General features: G+C 41.6%; 1 protein-coding gene and 1 non-coding gene across 2 annotated transcripts in view; both read right to left on the minus strand.

Moving 5' to 3' along the window:
* The window catches only part of PPOX (protoporphyrinogen oxidase), a 572,299-nt gene that overhangs the window by 423,672 nt on the left and 123,235 nt on the right, over nucleotides 1–25,392 (minus strand). The gene's annotated exons all lie outside the window — the stretch shown is intronic.
* TRNAA-UGC lies at nucleotides 12,424–12,495 on the minus strand. The gene has a single exon. It is a non-coding gene; the product is annotated as a tRNA-Ala (tRNA).

The following is a 25,392-nucleotide window of genomic DNA, read 5'->3' on the forward strand; positions in this document are numbered from 1 at the left end:
TAATGAGGAAGGGAGTAACCAGACCCCAGAAGCACAAAAGGTCAGTAAATTTCTTCAGCAGTTTACAGAGGGGGATAGTTTTGATAGCTTCAATCATATGTTTGAGGGGGTATGTAAACAGTATGATTTTGACCACAGGCTCTGGGTCCGGTTCCTGACCTCCTTACTCCATGGTAAAGCTGTAGATGTACTTTCCAAACTGTCAGACAATGATTTCTTAAATTATACTGCTGTTAAGAACTGTTTGCAAGAATTTTTTAAGCTAATACCTGAAGCTTATATGAAAAAGTTTTGTGAGCATAGACACAAGGTAGATGAAAGTGTGTGTGAATATGATGCTGAACTGAACACTTCTTTTCATAGGTGGGTGAGTGGATGTCAGGTCACCACTTTTGAAGGGCTGGCAGACATTTTGGTGAGGGAACAAGCCCTAAGCACTTTGCCTAAAGACATGAGGATCTGGTTAGCTGATAGACAGCGTGCTACTTCAGATGAATTGGGGAAGACGGGAGACCTATACGTAGCAAGGAGGGCATTCCTGCATAGGAAAGGGACTCCCAGTACTGCTCATGGGTCTAAAGGAACCCATGGTGGGCAGCCCAGACTGCCACAACAGAATTTGTCAGTAGCAGGGGAAGCCACTAGTTCAGGTACACATCCAGGAACTAGGGTTAAATGTTTTGAATGCAACCAGTCGGGCCATGTGTCATACAGATGTCCATGGAGGCAACGTGGGGAACAAAAGGCGAGGGAGCCAGTGGGTGGCAAAGACAAAATGCCAGTAGTAGGTTGTCTTGAGACAACAGGGGTAGCAAACTACCATCCTGCAGATGTCCTGATAGGGAAAGATTTTGATGAGGCAGTACCATGCATTTATGCAGTAACACGCAGTCAGGCTTCGAGAGAAGCATGTGGGTCTGGTAGCCTGGGGATACCCAGACAGACAACATACTTGCAGCCAGGACTGGTGAAGAGGTTACTTTCGGGAGGGAGATACCCTGTAGCAGTCAGACTGAAGGTGAGCCACAGCTGCTTGTGGGTACTAATTTTCCCTTGGACAGAGTGACTGCAAAGGTACAGGTGAGTTAGTATCCAGCCTGACAGTGAGGCACCGCTGTCAGAGGATGTCAGACTTCCTGTGGAAGGGGAGCTGGGAAGGGTTACAAAGAGAGAGCTGAGACAGGCTCAGCTCTCAGACTCTACATTACAAGGCCTGAGGCAGGTAGCTAGTGAGGCACCTGATTCTTAAGGGAAGAGGGAATCTGTATACTGGGACAAAAGAGTGGCCCCCTGAGGGAGGGCTAGAAGGTGAGAGGATATAGCAGTTGGTAGCGCCTAGAGCCTACCGTCTGCCACTTCTAGCCATAGCCCATGATGTTCCCTTTGCAAGTCATATGGGCATAAAATGTACAAAGAGACATTTTATGCAGAACATCTATTGGTCTGGAATTTCCAGAGATGTAACAGGGTAATGCAGGACCTGTGACCAGTGCCAAAAGGTAGGCAAGGCAGGAGGCAAGGTGAGAGCTCCTTTGATGCCTTTGCCTGTGATGGAGGAGCCATTTCAGAGGGTAGCTACTGATATTGTGGGGCCTCTGAGTACCCCAGGTTCCACAGGGAAAAATATACTCTGGTGGTAGTAGATTATGCTACATGATACTGTGAGGCAGTGGCTTTTTCCTCCACTGAGGCAGAAAAGGTGGCAAATGCTTTGTTAGATATTTTCAGCACGGTAGGTTTTTCAAAAGAAATACTGACTGACAGAGGTGCCAATTTCATGTCAGACCTGCTGGCTTGTCTGTGGAAGTACTGTGGGATGAAGCACCTGAAGACCACTCCCTACCATCCCCAGAGTAATGGTCTTGTTGAGAGGTTAAACCCTGCAATCAGGTCCATGCTACAGGCATTTGCAAACCAGTTTAAGAGGGAGTGGGACAAATATTTGCCCCATCTGTTTGCTTACAGAGAGGTTCCCCAGGAATCCACAGGTTTTTCACCCTTTGAGTTGTATGGGCATAGAATGAGTGGGCCTTTAGATTTAATTTGTGATGAGTGGGAAGGTGAGTGTGAATCTCACAAGGAGTCTGTTGTGGCACATGGCCTAAACTTCAGGACACGGCTCAGGGAACTCATGGGGTTGGCCCAGGAGAACCTGGCAGAAGCCCAACACCAGAAAAAGGTCTGGTATGACAGGAATGCTCGAGCTAGAGAGTATGCTGTAGGGCAGCAGGTAATGGTTCTCATTCCTGTCAGACACAACAAACTGCAAGCATCTTGGGAGGGACCCTACAAGGTGGTGAGAAAGGTAAGTGAAGTTAACTACATGGTGGAGCTGTCAGGCAGGAGGCTGTAGCAAAAATTGTACCACGTTAACATGATGAAACCTTACCATGATAGGGAGGCCCTTGTGCTGAGTATTTGTGGTGGATTGCAGGAGGAGTCTGAGGGAGATCTAGTGACTAATCTCTTCAGTGAGGCTTGGAGTGACACTTCTGTGGAAGGGGTAGCAATGTCCCAGCAGCTATCTCCTACCCAGGTTAGAGAAGTCTGAGCAGTTTTACAGGAGTTTGGGGACATGTTCACTGGGAAACCAGATTGCACCCACCTGGTGCAGCACCAGGTGGATACAAGACCTCAAAAGCCTATTAGGCAGGCCCCTGATAAGGTGCCTGAGAGAGTCAAACAGACTCTGAGGGAGGAGATACAGGAAATGTTGCAACTAGGGGTAATTCAAGAGTCCAATAGTCCCTGGGCCTCCCTAGTGGTGCTGGTGTCAAAGAAGGATGGCATCACCAGGTTCTGTGTGGACTACAGGAAATTAAATAGTTACACAGTGTCAGATGCTTACCCCATGCCTAGGACAGATGAAGCCCTAGAGCAGCTGGGTGGGGCTTAGTTTCTTACCACCACTGATCTTACCAAGAGTTATTGGCAGGTGCCCTTTACTCCCAGTGCTAGAGAAAGGTCAACCTTTTTGACTCCTTTTGGCTTGTATGAGTTCACAAATATGTCTTTTGAGATGAACAATGCCCCAGCAACTTTCCAGAGACTGGTAGATCATATCTTAGCAGAAGCAAGAGGGTTTGCCCTTGCTTACCTAGATGATATTGCCATCTACAGCCATTCCTGGCAAGGGGACCTTCAACATGTCAGGGAGATGCTGGGCAGACTACAGAGGGTAAAGTTGACCATTAAGCCGAGCAAATGTCAGGTGAGTATGGCAGAGGTCTCCTACCTGGAACATAGAATGGGAGTGGTAGGATCAGGCCAGAATCTGCCAAAGTAGAAGCCATTCAGGCATGGCCTGCAACTGTTAACACAAAATGCAGGTGATGGCATTCTTAGGGACAGCATGGTACTACAGAAAGTTCGTCCCCAGTTTTAGTACCATAGCTACTCCCCTCACAGACCTGACAAGAAAAACAGGCAAGATAAGGTAGTGTGAACCACTACATGTGAGCAGACATTCCAGAAGCTTAAAGAAGCTTTCAGAGGACCCCGTGTTAGCCACTCCAGATTACAGTACAGAATTTGTTGTGCAGGTGGATGCTTCGAACCATGGGGTGGGGGCTGTGCTTAGCCAGATTTCTTCAGAGAGAGAAGAGCACCCAGTGGTTTATCTCAGTCATAGGCTCCAACTCAGGGAGGAATGCTATGCAGCTGTAGAAAAGGAATGTCTAGCCATAGTGTGGGCACTGCAGAAACGTCAGCCTTATTTGTATAGAAGGAAATTCAGTGTAGTTACAGATCACAATCCCCTAACATGGTTACACCGAGCCAGCCAGCAAAATGCTAAGTTGCTAAGATAGAGCCTAGGGTTGCAAGCATATATGTCAGTGCAGAACGGCAGTGGTATTTAGCAATCCCAAAGCAGATGGGCTCTCAAGACAGGGAAGGGGGTTAGATATACTCAGACAGACCTAACCTTCTCAAGCAAAGTTTCTCAAGGGTCACTTAAAAAAATAGTTTGAGTTCTCAGGGATGGGGAGAAACATGAAAAACTGAAAGGCTGCCAGCCCAAACAGATAGAATCTTGCAAATAATTCTATGTGATTTGTAATTATTAATATAATCCACAGGCTGGTTTTACAAATGTAATAGAGAACTATATGTTATTGTACTGAGCTTCAAAAATCTAACCACAGTGCACTCTGTTGAAAGAAAGCTGACAAGTCAAGCATTGTATGACTGTTTGATCTCAAACTTGGAGACGTGATGTCTGGACCAGCAAATTCTTTTTTTTGTTTTGAAACCAGAGTTAATTTCTAGATTTAACATATATAATGTCTTTTATTGCTGTGGCTTCCTGCAGATGCATATTACAAAAAGAAATGTAAATTTTGAGTTTCTGTTAGCCTGGGAAGCTAAATCAGAACTGTTAAGAATTATGTAATCTAAAATGAGTCAGCAGTGATGCATTATCAATTTAAGACTTTCTCAGACAGAGAGAATCAGAGCATTTTGCATTTGTCTTCAGAACTGACATCACCACCACCACTCAGCCTTTGCTCTGTATGTATGTACATTGTTTAGAACATTGTTTTTCTTAGAAATATATACAAAATGGTAAGATTAGACTAGTTGTTTTCTATATTTATGTCCGACTATTCTACAGTATTATTTTAAGCACTTTCCTGTGTCTGAACTCTTGACTAGCACTGTGTTGAATTGAGGAGATTTGTCTTTTGTTTTTATTATTTATTATTAAATATTTTTAAACCTTTCTACCGTGGCTGTTTTGTGTAGATAAAATTTAAGCTTTAGAGTACATTGCATGCATATAGTGATACTGTCTATGCCACTCCAATAAGCCTTGCTGTTCGTCATACTTGCTAATTGGATAATAATAATAATATTGTACAGTAAAATTGGACACCCTTTGGTAAGAGCCTTATTAGCAGTGATTTCTACCTTATAGCCTGGGCAGAGAAGGGGGCATAGCTGGAGAACCTGTGCCAGCCTTCCCCAGGAGTGTCTATGTGATTGTACATAACTCATATCTTAAAGTGTGTGTGTGTGTGTGTGTGTGTGTGTGTGTGTGTGTGTGTGTGTGTGTGTGTGTGTGTGTGTGTGTGTGTGTGTGTATGTATGTGTGTGTGTGTGTGTGTGTGAGCTACTTGGGCTGGGACAAGAAGCACTGGTTGGACAGAGAGGGTACTGGAGGTTTTAGCTTGATCACTAGGCTGAGACCTGTACCCTGTAGCTGTGCCACTGGGGAGTCTTATTGGGGATCTGGAGAGAAGGGGAGAAACCAGCCCCAGACTAGTTGTGATCTATGTGTGCTCTTAAGGGAAATTGTACTTTACTGTGTGTGTACTTGTTATCCTTCCCAATGCGGACTCCCCTCACTGGTGTTAGTGGTGAGGATTAAGGCTCTTGATTACTGGGCCAGTGCACTGGCATCACATAGAGGATATAGATCTTTTGACACAGTCCAGGAAAAGAAAATTCTTACACCTCTGAATGGAAGATCATCTTGTATTAGTCCTTCTAACTTCCTTAAGATTTTTAAAACTGTGAAAAAAGGGATGGCTATTAGGAATAACATTCAATCCTACAGACTGTCAAATTCAGTATTTTGATAATGAGAAGAAGAATCTTGTCCTCTTGTTTGGAAACAAAGAACTTCTGCACAGGTAATATTCAAGGTAGTGTAAATTATATCTCCCTCAATAGAAGCAAATACCAAGGCTGTCTGGTTCAAGATGGAACTATTAGTATTAGGATGGCAGTGTCTTGTTTTGATTTAAAGAGAATGTTCTAAATTTAGGGAAGCAGATGGAAGATCTACTTCAAGAACTAATTCCACTGAAAGGAGAAGCCGACCATCTTCTAAACTTTCAAGTGAAGCCTGTATTTTTGAATTGACTGCTATGATGGCTGGAAAACAGATTCACTTCTGAACATCATACTTTTATGTATTTTTTTTAAAGCAAACACTTGTAGATTAAGTTTTCCTTTGTAAGCTAGTTGGAATATGAGTTAATATTAGATAACAATGTTGCAAAGTCCTGTTCTAAACCCAAACTGCCTCTTTACAAAGTTGAAAAACGTGGAATGTTGTTTATATACCACATTAATGTACCACCATGTGTACTGACTTAAAAGTGGTATGGGTGAAAATTGTCCTGGAAGGCTGTCATGACAACCATGTCTACTACTTCATTGCATCCATATTGGTATTAAGTGATTTTTCTGGTTGAGGTCATGCCTTGAAGTGGTTGCTGCAGTGTGGCCCCTAAAGCACAATTTGAAGATTCAATAGTGAGAATGTATGTTTTGGATGGCAGAATTATGATAATTCCTACTGTAAGTTCTCCATGTCTGCACAATATTGGTGGAAACCCTTTCATTTGCAAGGAAGCTATAGCTGCCTTTAGACGGGAGAACTTATGAATATGGGTTTTTGACTAGGCTTGTAAGGTCTGCAGACCAACTGCCTAGTACTTGCCTATGAACCTATGAAAGCTACTGATGCTGAGCAAGTCTGAGATTTCTTGCAATTTATTATTACTCCCTGTATCAGGATTATGCTACGGACACTGAGGAAGTCACAGATTTCTTGTAATTCATATTATTCTCAGAGGCTTGAACAGTGCCATGACTGATGTACTGTAACATAACCATTCCTTTGTTCATGACCCTATCAATCATAAAAATAGGATAAACATGTTATGTTGTGCTGTCTAAAGTATGCAAATGCTGAAATCAAACATTTAATAAATACAGCGTGGCCTCTGAAAGACTAAATGGAAGAAAGATAAAAAACAGAAATGAACACCATTTGTCTGAAATCTGAGCATCCTCTGTGAGAAGGTCTTATCGGAATGTGAAGATATGCATCGCCTATGTCCAGTGTAGCCAGACAACAGTCCTGATATAGGACAGGATGTAGTCTTCAGAGTTACCATCCTTAATGCGTTTGCATTTGCAAACTTATTCAGATGTGACATAGTACCAGTCTTGACATGCTGACTTTTATATGGCACCAGAAACAGTCTACGATAAAATGTTGCCATGTCTGAAACGAAGAAAGCATTTGAAATCTTGCTTTTCCAGAAGCAGATCCACCAAATGAATGACACCACATATACGGAGTCATTCATTCATATGGATTCCATATATATGTATATTTATATACATAGGTCCATAGATTAGTATTAGGCTAACTGCCTTGTTCATAGGTAGGTACTAGGCTATCAGCCCTGGGGCCTATACAAGCCCAGCCAAAAAGGTACCCTAGCTTTTGCCACCCACGAAAATTATTTTCCTGTGCCACTGTCGAGCAGAGCCACAGAAGTGATCCCCGGGGTGAATTTCCTATTTCCCATCCAACCATCAAGATTTTTCTTGAAAAGTGCTAATGAGGAGCTTTGTTTGATACAGACAGGTAGTTTGTTCCAGAGTATGAGAAGTCTCCGAGACAGGAATCTATCCCTCTAGCATGTTCTGTTTATTGTGGTGACAAGGTTTAGGTCCCTAGAGCGTGTAGCTCAGAGGGATTGGGATTTCTTTAAGTGGAGCATGTCCAACAGCTCTGGGTTTGACATAGCTTTGTATGCTAGGCAGAGATCACCTCTGAGTAGGCGATATGCAACGGAGTAAAGCTGGAGTTTTTTGAGACATTCTGCGTAGGGCATCTGTTTGAGGCCGGTAATCCTCTTTGTGAGGTATTTCTGTGGCCTTTCCAGTTGTTGTAGATGTCTTATAAGGTACATACCAAAAAGGGCGTTGCACTCTATAATGGGTCTAGTGAGTGATGAGTAGAGGGGAACAATTACCTCTTTTTTTCTGGATGAAAAACCTTTTGTGATGAGGTGTGCCATGTAGAAGGATTTCCTGACTATTGTGGCGATGTGATTATCAAAGGAGAGACTACTGTCCACCTGTGTCCCAAGGTCTCTTACCACACTTTCGGTGTTAAGTATACTACCGCCTATGTTGTAGTTCATGGGTACAGAGTTTTTACCAAAGGGGATGACAATGCACTTTTTGGCACTGAGCTTGAGGCCACGGCTTTGACACCAGGCAGTGAGGCCATTTGTAGGATGTCCACATCATTAGGAGTTTTGACTACAGCTCCTAGTTTGCAGTCATCTGTGAACTTCGTTAGCCAAAGACCTTCTGTGTTAGCCTGTACTTCAGAGAAGTAGATACCAAACAGGAGAGGACCCAGGACTGAACCCTGTGGTACTCCACTTGTCACTGGTCTGAAGTCGGATTTGGAGTCTGCTACTTTCACAGTGTGGGTTCGGTCAGTGAGCCAGTTGGCAACCCATCTTGTGACATCGGGATTTATACCTAGTTTAGTGAGTTTATCTATAATTCCAGAGTGGGGGATGGTGTTGAAAGCCTCGGCAAGATCTAGATAGGCTGTGTGAACCACCTTACCCTTGTCTACGGCTTTGGTGACTGCTTCAAAGAAGTTAATCAGGTTTAGAAGGCATGATCTGCCTTTTACAAACCCGAACTGGGTGGGGTCCAGAGTTTGGAGATTACCAATGTCTTTGTTTATAAGTTCCATGATGATACGTTCCATGGCCTTGCAGACCAGGCTCATCAGGCTAATGTAGCAGTAGTTCCCGGGGTCCGTGATGGCTCCCCCCTTGTGGAGTTGGATAACCGTAACTGTGCACCATTCAGCAGGCACAAAGCCTGAGGTGAGGCTATGATTGAACATGGTACTTAGGTGGTGTGCCAGTTCGTTCTGTAGTTCATGTAGAACGCAGCTTGGGATGTTGTCTGGTCCCATGGATGCTGCGTTCTTGGCTTTGGAGAGTGTGGTTTTTGCCTGCGCAGCCGTGATTACAGGAACTTTGCATTCTTCCGGTATAGAGATGGGCTCTTTAGGGGGTGAGAGGGGGGTGAAGTTAGCGCTGAACCTATCTGCCAGGATGTTGGCAATATCAGTTGGGTCTATATATTTAGTGCCATTGTGCTGTAATGCAGAGCAGATCTGAGTGTTGCCATTGAGATTCTTGACATAGCTATAGAATGCTTTGAGGTTGCCTTTAGAATCAGTGACGATTTTGTTTTCGTAACTAGCTTTGGAGGATTTTATCAGGGATCACAGCTTCTTACTGAGGCTGACCAGGGAGCTCCTCCACTCATGGGATTTTACTCTCTTTTGCAACAGTTTCTTCCTTCTGTTGTACAGTTTGTTTATGGCAGGGAGACCACCAGATTGGCTTACTTTTTATGGAGGATAGCATCTTGGTTCTGTTTGGGATAGCATGATCCATGCACTCGTGTAAGTGCTTATAAAGTGCAACTGTGTAGGATTCGGTAGTCGTAACTGTATTGTCCGTCTGCATGGGTGTCATGAAGTTCACCACTTCTGTCTTAAGAAGCATAAAGGTGGCTTTGGAGAACTTTTTTACCACGGTTTCCTTAATGGGGGGTGGGGGCAGGATGTGGATATCTAGGGTAATTAGCTTAAAGTCAGATTGGACCAGTGAAGGGTTGACTTCAGGTGTGGAACACTGGTCACTCATGTTGGTAATGACTAGATCGAGGATACTGTTGCCCCTGGTGGGGGTGTGGATAAGTTGATCCAGGGCATTGGAGTTTATGAATTCCAGAAAGCGTTGAATGAAGGAGTTGGTACATGAGTAGTTTTCCCAGTTAATGGTGGAGTAGTTGAAATCGCCCATTATTAGGGTGTTTGGTTGAACCCTAATATTTTCCACTACATCAAGAAAAGAGGAGTGGGAATCCTGGGGCATGGTGGGGGATCTGTAGCAAGCTACAATTTGGATTTCAGTTTTGCCCAGAGTTAGTTGCACTTGGATAACCTCGGCTGCATTATGCTGAGCAACTAGCCTGGAGGTGTGGATATCCTTAATGAATTTGGAGACACGTCCGCCTTTGGTGTTCCGGTCCAGGTTACATGGCCGAAAAGTGTGGCATGAGTTATAGCCTTGTAGGGCAGGGGTGCTCTCTGGAGTATTCAACCAGGTCTCAGTCACTGCACAAATATCAATGTTCTCCATTTTAAGGAGTGCCTCGAGTGAGTGCATTTTGAGATTTAGACTTCTAGCACCGAGTAGCATCACCCTCAGTTTTTGCTTGCCTGTTCCTGTTATGGGCCATTGTTGTGGGCCATTTTAAGCCTAGCCAATTACCCCATGTGAGATTCAAGTCCTGCACCTTGTGTCTGTAAGGTAAGCACCTTAACCATTATGCCAACTGCCCACCAAGCCATATATGTAATGAGCAGCAGTGTATAGGGCTAGGTGAGCCTGTGGTTTCCTCAACAAATTCTACTGCATAACACTGTTGAACTGTTCGCAACATCTGTCTCTGGTTGCCCACTGCAACACACACATATAACTCTGAAATTTGCTTCCTAAAGGTACTGTCAAAAGGGTAAAGGGAAGTTAGTAGTCATTTTAAAGATCACTGTATTTCCCAAAGCAATAGTGTTTTATTTGGACTCCTTTTCTTTGAATTGTTTCTGTTGATGAACATAATAATGAAGAGTTCCTTTTCTACAAAACAGTTTCTTATGTTATGAATATGCACATATTTCCTTAAAGGAGGACATTGCTGTGCCACTCATTTCCAGGTTAATAATACTGTCTTCTTCTGGTTGACCAAACAAAAAATATTGAGTCACAGGGACATTCAGAAGTCTTGGTCCAACATCTTCTTTACAAGCCTTCTCAAAATTACATCTAATGTGGCAACCTTCAAGCATCATGTGTACATTTCAGTATATACACTCCTGTGACATATATATAATTGCAACTAACTCTTCTATTCTGTGGTATTACTATTTAATAAAGAACTGCATTTTTTTAATTTGCTATAACAAACAACTCACATATGAAGTCTTGCAACTAACTCTTCTATTCTGTGGTATTACTATTTAATAAAGAACTGCATTTTTTTAATTTGCTATAACAAACAACTCACATATGAAGTCATGTGTATAGCAAAGAGTTTCATGGTCTAACGTTTATGGTACCAAAAGTATAAAACACTTACCACAGTTGTCTAATAAAAACATATTTATACAGTGGTAAGGTAGTAAAGATTCCAGGGGAATTGTTTTTCCTCTCTGGTTACATACTGGTAGAGAGAAAGTTAAAAATCAGCATTGTGCACATTATATAAATGTTGTCCATCAAAAGATTTATATAACCTCTCTCTTGCCAAGTGCTGGAAACATTGAATGTGGACAATGATTATTACCGTTCTGAAAAAGAATGCAGCAGAAATGGAGGAACGATTGACTTTGAAGCTGGCAACCTCTTTTTTTCTCAATCACAAGAAGGATCATAGGAAGTTACTAGGCTATTGGCCCTGAAGCCCTTATAAGCCTAGCCAAGAGTTTAGCCCATGGTTAGACAAATCAGCAACCAAAGCCTCTGTCCAGCAGGGACACAGGTGGAATCCCAGGGGTGCATTTTCTGTTTCCCATCCAGTTATCCAGGTTGCACTTGAAAAGGGATAATGAGGTACTCGGATTGACATGGAGAGTGAATCTATTCCACAGAATGGAAAGTTTCTGGGACTCAAATCTGTCCTGCCAACAAGTCCTACTGATGTTACAGACTAGGTTGAAGTAGTGCATGCAGGTTACTCGAGTGGAGCTTGACTTGTGGATATGCAGCGGTTCCATCAAGGCGCGGTCTGAGATTGCTTTGTATGCCAGACCTAGGTCAACTCTGAGGAGTCTGTATGAAACTGAGTAGAGGGACGGGGCTTTTAGCCTGTGTAGGATAGATGTTTGAGGCCCTGGATTCTTCTGGTGAGGAACCTCTGTGGTCTCTCCAGTTGCTGCATGTGCTTTGCGAGGTACATGCCGAAGGGGGCATTGTACTCAATAATTGGCCTTATAAGGGAAGAATACAGAGAAGTTATGACCTCCTTGTCCTGGATGAGATACCCTTACTTATGAGGTGGGCCATGTAGAAAGCTTTCCAAATTCAGGTTGCTATCAACCTGGGTACCCAAATCCCTCATGACTGATTTTGTGCTTAGGATGTTGTTATTAATGTTATAATATGTGGGGATGTCACTCTCCCCAAAGGGGATGATGCATTTTTTGGCATTCAGCTTGAGGCCATGTTTCTGGCACCAGTCATTCGTTTGGGGGAGACCCTCTTGGAGGTCGTCCACATCCCTTGGAGAATTGATGACCACACCCAGCTTGCAGTCATCTGCAAACTTGGTCAGCCATAGCCCACTGGTTTTGGCCTGCACCTCAGAGAAGTATATCCCAAATAACAGAGGCCCCAAGACCGATCCCTGGGGTACGCCTCTCATTACGGGTCTACTATTTGAGGTGGATTGCCCTATTTTGATTAGATGGGTTCTATCAGTGAGCCAGTTTGCTACCCATCTGATAACATATGGATTGATGCCTAGTTGAGACAGCTTATTTATTAAGCCCGAGTGGAGAATAGTGTTGAAAAATGGAGATGATGGGGATTGAACCCAGGACCTCATACATGCAAAGGATGCGCTCTACCACTGAGCTACATCCCCTTGCTTATAAATGTTTGTAGGTGAATACTAGGCTAACTGCCTGAAAGGGAATTTGTAACCTAGCCAATAACCCCAAATCAGAATCAAACCCTGTCCCTTCTGTCTGTTACGTGAAGACCTTAACCATTTTGCTAAACTCAGGCAATATCCTTTTCTCTGGACATTAGAAACTACCTACAAGACAAGCAAAACTTCAGCCATGAATACAAAGAGAACATCATATAATGGACAGTCCAAACACTAGGAAGCAGGATTTTCTTTATCAGAATTCTGACAGAAAGAATAATCAGCCTAATTTATAATCCTGTTCACTAATACAGTTTAAAGAAGGAATTTCTTTTGTTTTCCTCTTGCCTTCTTGAACCTCTGCACATACCTAGAAATGTTTGCATTTCTATGTTCTATCTGCAGACTAACGTGGGTCCCTCCAAAATACTAACTTAGGTTACTGCAGTTTCAGTAATGTAATGTTTACTGTACCAGACTGACATACTCCCCTGTAATCATTAAATACTAAAAAGAAAGCAGCAATAAGGCAGGGGCTGAAATAAAGAGATATGGAAGCCGCAGCTTATGAAAACACTCCAGAACAGCTACATCTTCCTCCTATGAAACCCCTTGGTACTGATGCATGCGCTGCTATTTTTTTTTCATTTGGCCATGTTATGGTAAGTGAGAAGAATTTTGGCACCCCAGGAAATATCGCTGTATCTTTGTTTGAGCTGTTCTTTGACTGTACTACCATCTAAACTTTGAAATGGAACAGGTGGATTTATATTTAAGTCTCTTACTGCTTCCTTTGCTTGTTCTTTTCCACTTTACCCCTGTTTCGTACTACAATCCATAGAATCTTTAAAAAAATGGAAGTTAAAGAAAATAGATGCAGCAGTTTCTGTGGAAAATAATGGACTAAAGCCTATGACAACCACAGAAAATACTTATTTTACTCTGCATAAAGATCTTCAATGAAAACATCGATCAACATGTACATGGCATTATACAAACAAAGTTGTTTGAGCATTAAAGAAAGGATGTGAAATGCTCAAAACAGTGTGAATAACGGATGAAACTTCTAGCTATGCTCATATCAAACGGGACCCTTATGCACCAACCAAGGTTCAAAGGAATGCTTTGGTGAGACCATTACTGGAGATCACTGGAATTGAACTACTACTGGTAAACTGTCGAGCCAGAAATAAAGACATAAGGTATGTAAAACCCAAATGTTATGATTTACGATTACAGTGACCCTCCTCAAAGAAGATCTAAAGTACTGCACTTAAAGTATCTTCTTAAAAATCTCTTTATATTTCTAGGATGTTACAGATCCATATCATTGAAGCAAGAGAAATACAGGAGTTGCAAAGTCACGGATGGTCTTTCCATTAGGATTTAGCTATTTATGAAAATGAAAATGTTTGGATGTAATATCATCATCTAATTTAAAACAACTAGTTACTTTCCAAGCTCATGAGAGCAATATTCCCAATTTAATTTTGACACATCTCTCCACTACTCACACAGATTTAGTAGCTGATTGCTCACTGGCCTTTTCTTACCCTCTATGCATATCTTCACTTTTTAATAAAAATACGTTCTACATTTAACAAACCTGGATGCATTTAGAAATTTTGCTGAAGGGAATTAAGACACTGAACATGATTACCCACTTTTTTGTTTTGCCCTATACAGGACCTTGCTTTACTATCTGCACTCAGTCGGCTTCTTTGTTCCAGTGGGAAGGGAGCTGCACATTCCCAGGCTAGGCAGGAACCATACAATCCATTCATTCCTGCCTAAGAATTCCAATTGCCCTTTCTTTTCCTGGCAATAGTCAGGTGTTAGTAGTAGGCCAGCTTATCCTCAACCCTCAGCAGTTCTTCTGAGCTCCATTATTGCCATCTTCTGAGGGAAGTGATCCTCTGCATGCTTTGTTCCCCTCAGTTTAGAGTATGAATGATCGGGTTCCACTGGATGTAACCCTGGTGCTTTGACTATATGTCACCCATATGGCAAGCAGAAGGTCCTCCCCTCTCCCCAGGATGGGTGAGCCTGTGACAGCTGCTCATTCCCATCCTCTCTGGCTACCTCCTACAGACACCTGAGATGCTAATTCAACTGAGGTCTCCTGTGACATAGTAAAGGCTTTATCCCTCTGCATCACAGACCTGCCTTGCTTACTTACTTTCATGGGACTATTTGTGAAATTTAATGGGATACCCCCATGAAAATCTGTGACACTTTTTATGGTAAATTGAAAGAAGTAATAACTATATATGTTTGTTTATTGTATTTGATTTTTCATTTGTTGACAAGATTCATCCTACTAGCTTGTGGCCTCTTTACAGGGCAGACCAGAGGTGATACTTGTATTACAAGGGGAAATTTGGCCAAGATACTGGAAAAAAGTACAGTTGTGTAAAATCTTACCATAATGGTAGATGTCCTTCTCTTCACTGTTGCAGCATTCATTACTATAGGGATCCCCTGCCTAAGTCAGCTGGACGTTCGGCCAGTATACCAAATCCTTAGGTTGTTTTAAGGTATGCCATACTTCACACATATTATCCTCGCATAGCACAGGGCATAAAGGTGACGTCCGGACGTACCATTCTCAGAAATGAAATCCCCAGTAGGAACACCAGTCCAAGGAAAAACAAGAGGTAATCAGTACATTCAGAAGAGAACTGGACCAGGGGAGGAGGGAGGGAGAGAATACTGCAACAGTGAAGAGAAGGACATCTACCATTATCTTAAGGTTTTACACAACTGTACTATATCCTTCCATTTCACTGTAGTACTATTCATTACAATAGAGAGCGTGCCAAAACTCAAGAAGAAGAGAGGGAGGAGGAAGGACCAGCAGAGCTCTCTAGGAAGCTATGAAGGATAACCCTAGCAAAACCAGTTCTAGCTCTGGAAATTTCATCCAACTTGTAGTGCTTGGTAAAAGTAAGCACAGAAGTCCAGGTAGCTGCGTCAAGAATAGAGTTAGTATCCAAACCCTTATAAAAAGCACCACAAGAAGCCAAAGGTCTAGTAGAATGAGCCTTTACAGAATAAGGGAGGCTATTACTATGAAATGAATAACAAAAGGAAACAGCTTTTGAAATCCAAGAAGAAACAGTCTGATTGGATACAGCTAATCCCAAGGACCCAAGATGAAAGGAAACAAAGATTTGGTCAGATTTCCTAACGGTCTTAGTCTTATTCAAATAAAACTTGAGTTGTCTATGCATATCCAAAGTGTGCAGCACCATCTTACTAGCAGATTGTGGAGAAGGGAAAAAGGTGAGCAAATGAATAGACTGATTAAGGGACAACTCAGTTGTTGTTGTGTCTTTCGGCTTTTCCCGGTTAGGGGTCGCCACAGCGGAACTCTAGTCCGCTAATGATTGGCAGTAGATTTTTATGTGCCGAGTTGCCAGCCCTGACGCACAACCTTCAACGAAGGTATGCCCATTCACGCATGTCTCCACACAGAAGACGCTCTAGCTGAGAATCGAACAGGACAACGTCTTACTGTGAGGTGACAATGCTACTGCAGCACCACCACCGCAGTCTACCACCTTTTTTTCAAACACCTTTACTGATCACTTGTGACTTGAGCAAATTTACATTCATATAAAAGTAACCAAACTATATGACTTCATATATAGTGCTATATATCACATAACATAAGCAGTATTACATAAATTATTAAATTCCTGCCTTTATTTTAAACAAGAAACTAAACATCTTTATTAAACCATCACTTACTACATAGGCAATCATACATTTATATAAATGAAAACAAATCACACCGACACAACCCCCATACTCAGACACTCCTGGTTGCAAACATTATACTTCACTTATAATCTACCCAATCTTTTTCACTCGAACATTACATAGCTCATTTAAGTCCTGCCACCTTTTAGACCTCATTCCTCCCTTGTATGTATTGTTCCCACAATTCCCATTTTTTCTATTTAGTTTGTTCCTACCATTTTCTAAAGATCTCAATCCCAGTTGTTTTCTCTCTCACTATATTCACTACTTCCAGTATAGTTGGTTTAGATTTTGATTTTGATTTTCCAGTAACTGCTTTTTTGGCAGCTACTATTATTACACAAAGCAAGACCTTACTACGTCTAGGCAATTTCGATTCTGTATTATAGCTCAGAAAAATCATCCCCTTGTCAAACCAATCTGCCCACCCAGCATCTCTGACAGTGCATCACCCAGGGAATCCTTAAAGTCCGCCAACTCACCACACTCCCGGAAAATATGTTCCCAATTACCTCTTTCTTCCCCTTCACACCTCCAACACTTACTGTCTGCCTGAGGAAAAAATTCTTTGGAGTCTACTTGAGGTATAAAAATATCTATGTAAACATTTCCAGGCAAAAATCCTAAATCTTCTAGATTTTGTTGTGTATTTGGAAGACATACATATATCCTCACATTGTTTCTTTGTGAATTGCTTTTCCAGTCTCTCTTCTCAATCCTTTCTAACCTCCTCTGATTGACTCTTATAATAACCATATAATATTTCATATGCTCTACTAATTATTCCTTTTCTAATGGTCGTTTCTGTTCTAGATTCTACTTGAAACTCTCCCAGTGCTGGTCTTTCATTTAGGACCCCCTATTTCTTTCTCTTTGCCTATACTCTGATATCAATCCCTGAAAATGAAGGCAATCTCTAACCTGCACTCCAAATATATTCTTGGCATCTTCCCATTCTATCATATTTCCCTCTCTAGTTATTCGCTCCCAATACCTTGGTTCCTTTGCCAGTTTTCTCCAATAAATTCCGGCCCCCTCTTGCCTATTGTTTGTATCCAGAAAAATAAATAAATGAATCACAAAGATGAAAATAAGGAAATGGATATTTTACTGTATAAAAACTCAGTAAAAAATATATACAAAAGTAAGCGCTTTATTAAGGCACACTGACCAAACTTCATCAGACAATAAAAAAGTATACCATAGTTCAGCATTTATATTTCACCCACACCTAAGGGTGAACTATGGTATACTTTTTTATTGTCTGATGAAGTTTGGTCAGTGTGCCTTACAAAAGTGCTTACTTTTGTATATATTTTTTACTGCGTTTTTATACAGTAAAATATCTGTTTCCTTATTTTCAGCTTTGCGGTTCATTTATTTATTTTTCCTGTTTGGTGTAGTGCTTTGTGGTTTCCAGAGTTTTATTTTTGAACCACTATGGCTGAGGGTAACACCACAATTTCTGTGGAAGAGTTTCAGAAGCTCAAGGACTCTGTAACGAATCTTACTGTGTTGGTTCAGCAGTTACTGCCTAAGACACTGGGAGGTAATGGCACTAGCCGTCAAGGTGGTTTATTAACTGAGCAGGATTTTGCGAATACCCCTCATGTTTTACTAGACAGTGTGCTTCCTACAGAGGATTTTTATGCTTCAAGACCAGTACCTTGCAGTATACATACTGATATCAATGTGGTTGGCACTAATAATTCCATGATTACATCTACGGATTTACTTGACCGAAGAGTGATGTACCAACCATGTGTGAGCAACAGGGTGAAGTTTCTACATGGATGATCTTCTTCCGAAATATAAAAACAAGTTGTTGGATTTTAAAAACATTCAACAAGAAAATTTTTATTTTCGTGAGTGTCTCAAATTGCAGCAAATACCAAAAGGTTTACGTATGTGGAAATTCCCAAATGGGATTGTTCCACTTTCACCTTACCACCGTGAACTTTTGGCCCTTTTCAACCACCACGGCTGCGAGTTGCTCGACTTGATGTGTAAACACAACAGCATGGCATTGGACAAACTGCAGGAGGAAATTCGAATTCTTGATGGGAAGATTCGCCATGGTGATGTGTGGGAATAGTGCAAGCAAGCCTACGATCATGTTTTCCAGTAGGTGGATGGGATTATCTCGGTTACTGCTAATCGGAAAACCAAGAAGCTGGAAAGAGACAGGCGTGCTTACGAGGGTGGCTTTGCCTATCCTCTTCCTCCATCTGTGCAGGGGAAACGGCAACAAGTTTTGTCACAACAGCCTAATGGTGAGGTCGATGCATCCAATAACTGGGGGGAAGAGGCCCCTTCGGAACAGTTTGGGCCAAGACGTTCAGAGAGGATAAAAAATCGGTCCCGCCAACAGTGGAGTCCTTACCCACAGGGCGGCAATTGGAAGCAGTATGGACAGAGGTTTGGCCAGTTCCTGAAAACTAGGAGATAATTGAGGTGACTGTTAGTAAACCAATTATTGTTTTGAATTCCAAGAAAGACTTTAAAGTGTTTAATTACACTGATTTTGATATATCAATGCAACATGCTGATGTGTTTTGCAAAGGTTTTAATTATGTACTCAGTGATAAAAGTGATATCAGTGAGCTTATTTGTGATCTCAAGATGTACACACGCAGATTAAACTTAAAATTTATACATAGGAATGACAATGATGTATTTAATGATAATAGTCACTGTTTGAGAATGCGTAGTATTTTTAATCCTGAGCTTCATTATGTTATCAAAGCTTTTGAAAAAAATGTGTGAAACAGATTTTCGGCACTTCTTGGGTAACAACGTTACTGATGCTAATATGTCAATAGTAGAAAAAGATTGTTTGAACGAGTTAAGAAATGAAAGTTTGCAAATCATGCAACCAGACAAGGAGGGAGGGGTGGTTGTCATGTCCAAGGCTGATTACATGCAGAAAATGTTTGATATCTTGTATGGTGATACCTATACTGAAGCATCACTAAATGAGGTCAATAATGCATACAGTAAAATTGACAGCGATCTTTTGGACATGCTGATGCAGGATCAGATTGACCTGGATGAATATAATTACATGTCCACAAATGTTCTGATAATTCCAGGGATCTTTGGTATTCCCAAGACCCATAAGGATCTGGTCAACCCCCTCTCAGACCCACTGTGGATTCATCTTGGTCCAAGACCAGCTATATAGCTAAATATTTGGATTATAAGTTAAAGGAAAAGGTCATGGCCATTCCACATTTGTGTAAGGATTCTTGGCACTTTTTAGAGAAGTGTAACAGCATTGATGTGGTCAACCAGAATATAATTTTTCTTGCTATCGATGTTAAAGAGCTGTACAGTTAACTGCATTCCTCAGAATATAGGCCTTGAATGGTTTTCTGAATTCTTGTTTGAGGAGTTCAGGTTACCTCAGGGTACCAACAACATGTTTACGCAGCTGATGGATTTAGTGCTCAGGAATAATTTTACTTATTTCGAAGGGCATTATTTCAAGCAGCTCTTGGGGGTGGCCATGGGGTCTCCATGCGGCCCACTTTTTGCCACTATAGTGATGGCATGGTGGGAGAAATCCTATTTGTTCCCCTCTCCTTTCTACAACAATGCTGTCTTGTATCTGAGATAATTGAATTATATTAATGAGAGCTCCACATTTTTGAAATTCACACGTAATTTTGAAGTAGCTGGGATTTCTTATTTGGATGTTTTATTGGCTAAAACTGAGAATGGTTTGAAATCTAAAATTTTCAGAAAGCCGACATATTCAAATAGTATTTTACATTTTAATAGTAATCATCCTATGCATGTCAAACAAGGTATCATCAAAGGGCAGTTGGTTAGGGCAGCCCGGATGGTGTCAAATTATAGTGATTTCATTGATGAATGTGACTTTATGTGTCAAATGTTTATGGATAGAGCCTATCCCAAGTACCTTATCAATAATATTAGAAGGGAAGTAGTTGAAAAACGTGTGAGTGGTCATTTCAAACCTATTTTGAATAATTTAGTGGAAAATGTACTGAGCATTGCGGGACCATTTATTGATGTTGATATAATTAATTCGGTTGATAGTGACAGAACCTCTGATATACCAACTGTGGACATGCCTAGGGGGTCAGAGAGGAGGACTGATATGTCTTGTCCATTTGTGACTACCTTCTCCAATGACAGCTATACTATGCAGGACATAGTTAATAAGAATTGGGTCATTTTAAAAAAGTGATTCTGTTTTGGGATCCTTTTTTGGAGAGTACCCAGATTTTGTGTTTAGGAGGGGTAGGAACATAAAAAATATATTGGAACAAGTTAAGGACTGTAATTTACAGGGTAAAATGACATCTTGTGGTGTGTGTAGTCAGTGCAAATATATTTTACTAAATCTAAGGTTAAGATATGTAACAGGGTTATTTCTATTAAGGGCAAGTTCAACTGTCACACACAAGGGGTGGTGTATGCTGCCTTGTGTTCACAATGTCCCGGCTTTTATGTCGGGAAAACTCAATGCAAGTTGAGTCAGCGTATTTATGAACATTTATATGATGTTTGCCGGTGTGAGGAAAAAAATGCTCTGTATAGGCATATTAAAAAGGTTCCCCAACAATGCCTTTAAATTTGTGGTTTTACAGCAGATCAAGCGGAGAGATTGGGGTGGACCTTGGAGGTTATGGTTAGAAGACAAAGAAATTTGGTGGCAGATCTTTCTTAATGCTCATGCTCCCCCTGGGTTGAATGATACTATTTCTATTAGCAGTAAATTAAAGCTCAGGGTATTAGACAGATGAGATGTTCTCATTTTAACATATATAACATATATATATATATATTTTCTGAATATGAGTTTTTATGCATTAATTGTGTGTAATTATGCATTTTCTGTTTATTTTCAATTCCATTTACATTTATATGTTTTTTGTATTCATGTTCAAGTATTAAGGTTTGTGTCATCAATTAAGTCTGGGTATTTAAGATTTAATTAATTAATTGAAGGGTGTGGGTGAAATATAAATGCTGAACTGTAGTATACTTTTCTTATTGTCTGATGAAGTTTGGTCAGTGTGCCTTACGAAAGCACTTACTTTTGTATATATTTTTTTACTGAGTTTTTATACAATAAAACAACCGTTTCCTTATTTTCAGCTTTGTGGTTCATTTATTTATTTTTCCTGTTTGCTGTAGTGCTTAGTGGTTTCCTATTGTCTGTATCCCTAATTGTAGTCATCCCTATTGGCAGAATCTCCTTTCTCCATTACTGTGTTGGTTTAGTTCTTAGAATACTTTCTGCTACTTTATAGATCTAATATTCTGCATGATTATTTTCCTTAAAGGCCTGCATCCAAAACCCAGTCTCTCCTTGTTTCTTGAGCTTCCCCCATGTTTCATCATCATCCCTTTCCACTTTGAATTATAGTTTTCTGCTTGTGATATGTATAGGAATCTTAACTGTGAAGCTCTGAAATACCCCTTCAAATTAGGTAATTCCAATCCACCCTATTCTACTGGCAGAATCAGCTTATCCCACTTGACTCTTGCTGTCTTCCCCTCCCAGATAAAGTCATTCAGCTCTTTATTAATTAACTCATTCACCACCTTGGCCATAAAAGAAGGATTAGTATGCAAGAACACCCTGTCCTTATGAAAGAACAAAAAAGAAGGACAAGCCATAAGGGCTTGAAGCTCAGACACCCATCTGGGAAAAATAAGGGCTAACAAAAGAACAGTCTTCCAACAGCAATGCTGCAAGGGAGACGAAGCTGCAGGCATAAAAAGGAGCCTGAGTCAATTTCTACAAAACAAAATTAGGATCCCATGGTGAAGGAGCAGGCTTCCTGGGAGGCCTAATATGAAGGACGCCTTTAAGGAATTGCTTAGCTTCAAACCTAGAAGCTAAAGGAAGAGAAAAATGCAGACAAGCAGAGATAGCTGATAAGTGGGCCTTAAGAGAAGAATAAGCCAACCAAACATTAAGCAATTCACACAGATAAGAGAGAACCAAAGGAACACCCACAGAAAGTGGATCCAGGTTATGAGAAAGACATCAAACAGAAAATCTCTTCCATTCGTATAAGTAGAATTTCCCAGTACTGGGTTTCCTGGTATCCCTACAGGACCCCAAGTACGCCCTCAGAAAAAAAGGTGTCTATGTAGAATCAAAATCCTATCACCCACAGAGTCAGTTGAAGAGCGACAGGTGGGGATGGATGAGATATCCCTTGTCTTGTGTGAGTAGGTCCACATGGTAACTTGTGATGATTGCCCTTGGCTAAGTGCAGAACCAATGCTGGCTTGGTCAAAATGGAGTCACCAACAATATTTTGGGAGCGTCCTGTTGAATTTTGAACATTTTTGAACAATTTTGGAATGAGGGAAAGGGGAGGGAAAGCATAAAGAAACATCTCCTTCCAAGAACAAGAGAGGACATCACCCTTCCACACCAGAGGACCTGGGACTCTGGCACAAAATAGAGGAAGCTGTCTGTTCACAGGGGAGGCAAATAGAGCTATATGAGGAGTACCCCACTGGTGGATAATGTCCAGAAACACATCCATTTGTGGGATTGAGTTAAGGACCTGCTCAGAGTGTCTGCCACAATGTTTTGACTCAAGGGAATGTAAACTGCCTGAAGAGTCACTTGATACTGGACAGTAAGATCCCATACCAGGAGTGCCAAATGGCAAGAAGATAAGATCTTGTTCCCTCCTGTTAGTTTACATACCACATCACTGTGGTGTTGTCTGTAAACACCTTGAGAGGTCCTAGAGAGAACGAGGATGAAAAGTCTGAACAGCCAGCAGAAGGGCTCTCATCTCTTTGACACTGATGTGCTCCTTCTGCTGAAGAGGAGACCAGACCCCCTGCACCTTTAGAGAGCCAAAAGCTGCTCCCATCTCACGTCTGAAGCATCTGTGAACAGCTCCTGAGAAGGAAGAGGGGGATGAAACACGAGCGCTGGATTTAAGGACAACTGCTGGATCCACCAGTGGAATGCCTTCTTGAGACAAGGTAGAAGAGGAACTACAAGTTCTAGGGGATGAGCATGGCATGCTAAAGCAAAACCGACTTCAGGAACCACTAAAACTTTCTCATGTGAAGTTTGGCCGAATGGAGGATAGGGATGGGGATGCCATAAAACCCAGAGTTCTCAGAAACCCCCTGGTTGTAATGGAAGCCAGAGAATGAACAGTTTGAAAGAACGAGATGAGGATCAATGCCTTGGGAGGAGGTAGGAATGCCAGCAAAGGCACCATCTGAATCATGCAACTCATAAAAACAAGGTCTTGAGAAGGAGTCAGAGAAGACTTTTTGAAGTTTATTGTAAACCCCAGGCTCTGAAGAAGAGAGATAACAAAATGGAGATTTTGCAACAGGATCTCGAGAGAGGATATTTGAAACAGCAGGTCTTCCAAGTAGGGAAATACTTGGATCCCCTGAAGCTTGCAAAAAGTAATCACAGGAGCGAGGCATTTGGTGAATACCCTTGGGGCAGTAGAAAGGCCAAAGGGAAAAGCAGACAACTGAAAATGCTAGGAAGCAACACGAAATGCAAAAACATCCTGAAAAGGGATGAATCAGAATATGGAGACCTTGAGATTCAGAGACACCATATAAGCTTGAGGAAGCAAAAGAGGGAACAAAGTCTGAATTGACAACATTCAAAAAGTGTGCACCTTCAGAAAAGTGTTTAGATGAGAGAGGTCTAGAATTGGTCTCCAAGTACCTTCTTTCCTGGGTACTAGAAACATCCTGGAGTAAAACTCCCTCCCCTTTGAGACACAGATACCTCTTGAATAGTACCCTGAATCAAAAGATCCCACAGCACCGCTGGGAAACAGGACAGTTGTTCTTACGAGGCTGAGGAATGCCCATAAAAGTGGAATGGATTTCCACACCATGAAATATCCCTGGTGAATAATGGACAGAATCCAGGAATCATAAGTAATCTGTAGCCAAACAGGAAGAGAGAGAGAGAGAGAGAGAGAGAGAAAGACAAAAAGAAAGAGGAAAGTGGCTGGGAAGAATTGGACAGTATGACAGCACCTGGTTTATTTGGAAATGAAGACTTCTGAGTCCCTGAAGTCTGAGCAGCCGTAGCAGGAGGGAGCCTGCTTGCCAACCTTTTTGCCCTTAGGAGGAGGGTGTGACTGCCTGCAAACAAAGGCTGGCTTATTGGGGTAGTTTCTCTAAAATTTAGGAAGAGAAGAAACAAACACGTTTGAGTTCCTGTAAAGCCTTCACTTTATCCTGAAGGGACTTGAAACAAATCAGCAGCTTCCCCAAACAAGTGTTTATTATCAAAAGGGGCGTCCATCGACTTAACCTTGATATCATCAGGCAATGGTTGAAACCAAAATCAACAATACCTCCTCATCACTGACCCAAAAGCAGCAGCCCTAGAAGAAGCATGTGCTGCATCATAACTACACTTGATGGAGTGACAAGCCACCTGTGAGGAAATCCCTAACAGGGAAAGAGCAGAAGTTTTACTCTCAGAGGCTGGAAGATCAAACATAACCTGACAAACCTAAGATAGGAGAGCCAACATGTACCTGGACATATGGATCTAATAATTAACAGCCCTAAAAGCCAAGGTAGCCAAATTGTAAACCTTCTTACCTAGCCTTTCAATGGTTCTGCTGTCTTTATCAGATGGCAGTAACTTGGGTGAAGGAAGCAATTGAGAGGGCTTATCAGAAGCTACAGACACCACTGGGGTCAGCATCAGGACACCTGTACAAAAAATGTACAGTCCTCAGACACCCTATATAACCTATTAGATTTCTTGGGAGCAGGGGGCTAAAAATCAGGAACTTTAGAGGCATTGGAAACCACATCCAACAAAGCAGGCAAAACAGGAAGAACATCAGAAGGTTTAGAAGATTCCATCTGCGGCAACTCATAGTACCAATTCTAGATCTCAGAGACCTGAGCACAATTCCATTTAAAAAACTCCACCATCCTGGAGATTGTGTCCCCACTAGAAATTGTTTCAGAGGGAGTATCAGGACTGGTAGAGTCTTCTTCCTCTCACCCATAGTCTAAAGGGGAAGGAATTTGAGAACTGTAAGCAAGGGATTCCTCATCAGAATCCAACTCCTCCTCCGAATCATGTTTCCTGGGTCTTTTAAGGGGAGTAGA

Source organism: Protopterus annectens, chromosome 17.part0 (assembly GCF_019279795.1).
Source record: "Protopterus annectens isolate FY-2018-M chromosome 17.part0, PAN1.0, whole genome shotgun sequence".
NCBI lineage: Eukaryota > Metazoa > Chordata > Ceratodontiformes > Protopteridae > Protopterus > Protopterus annectens.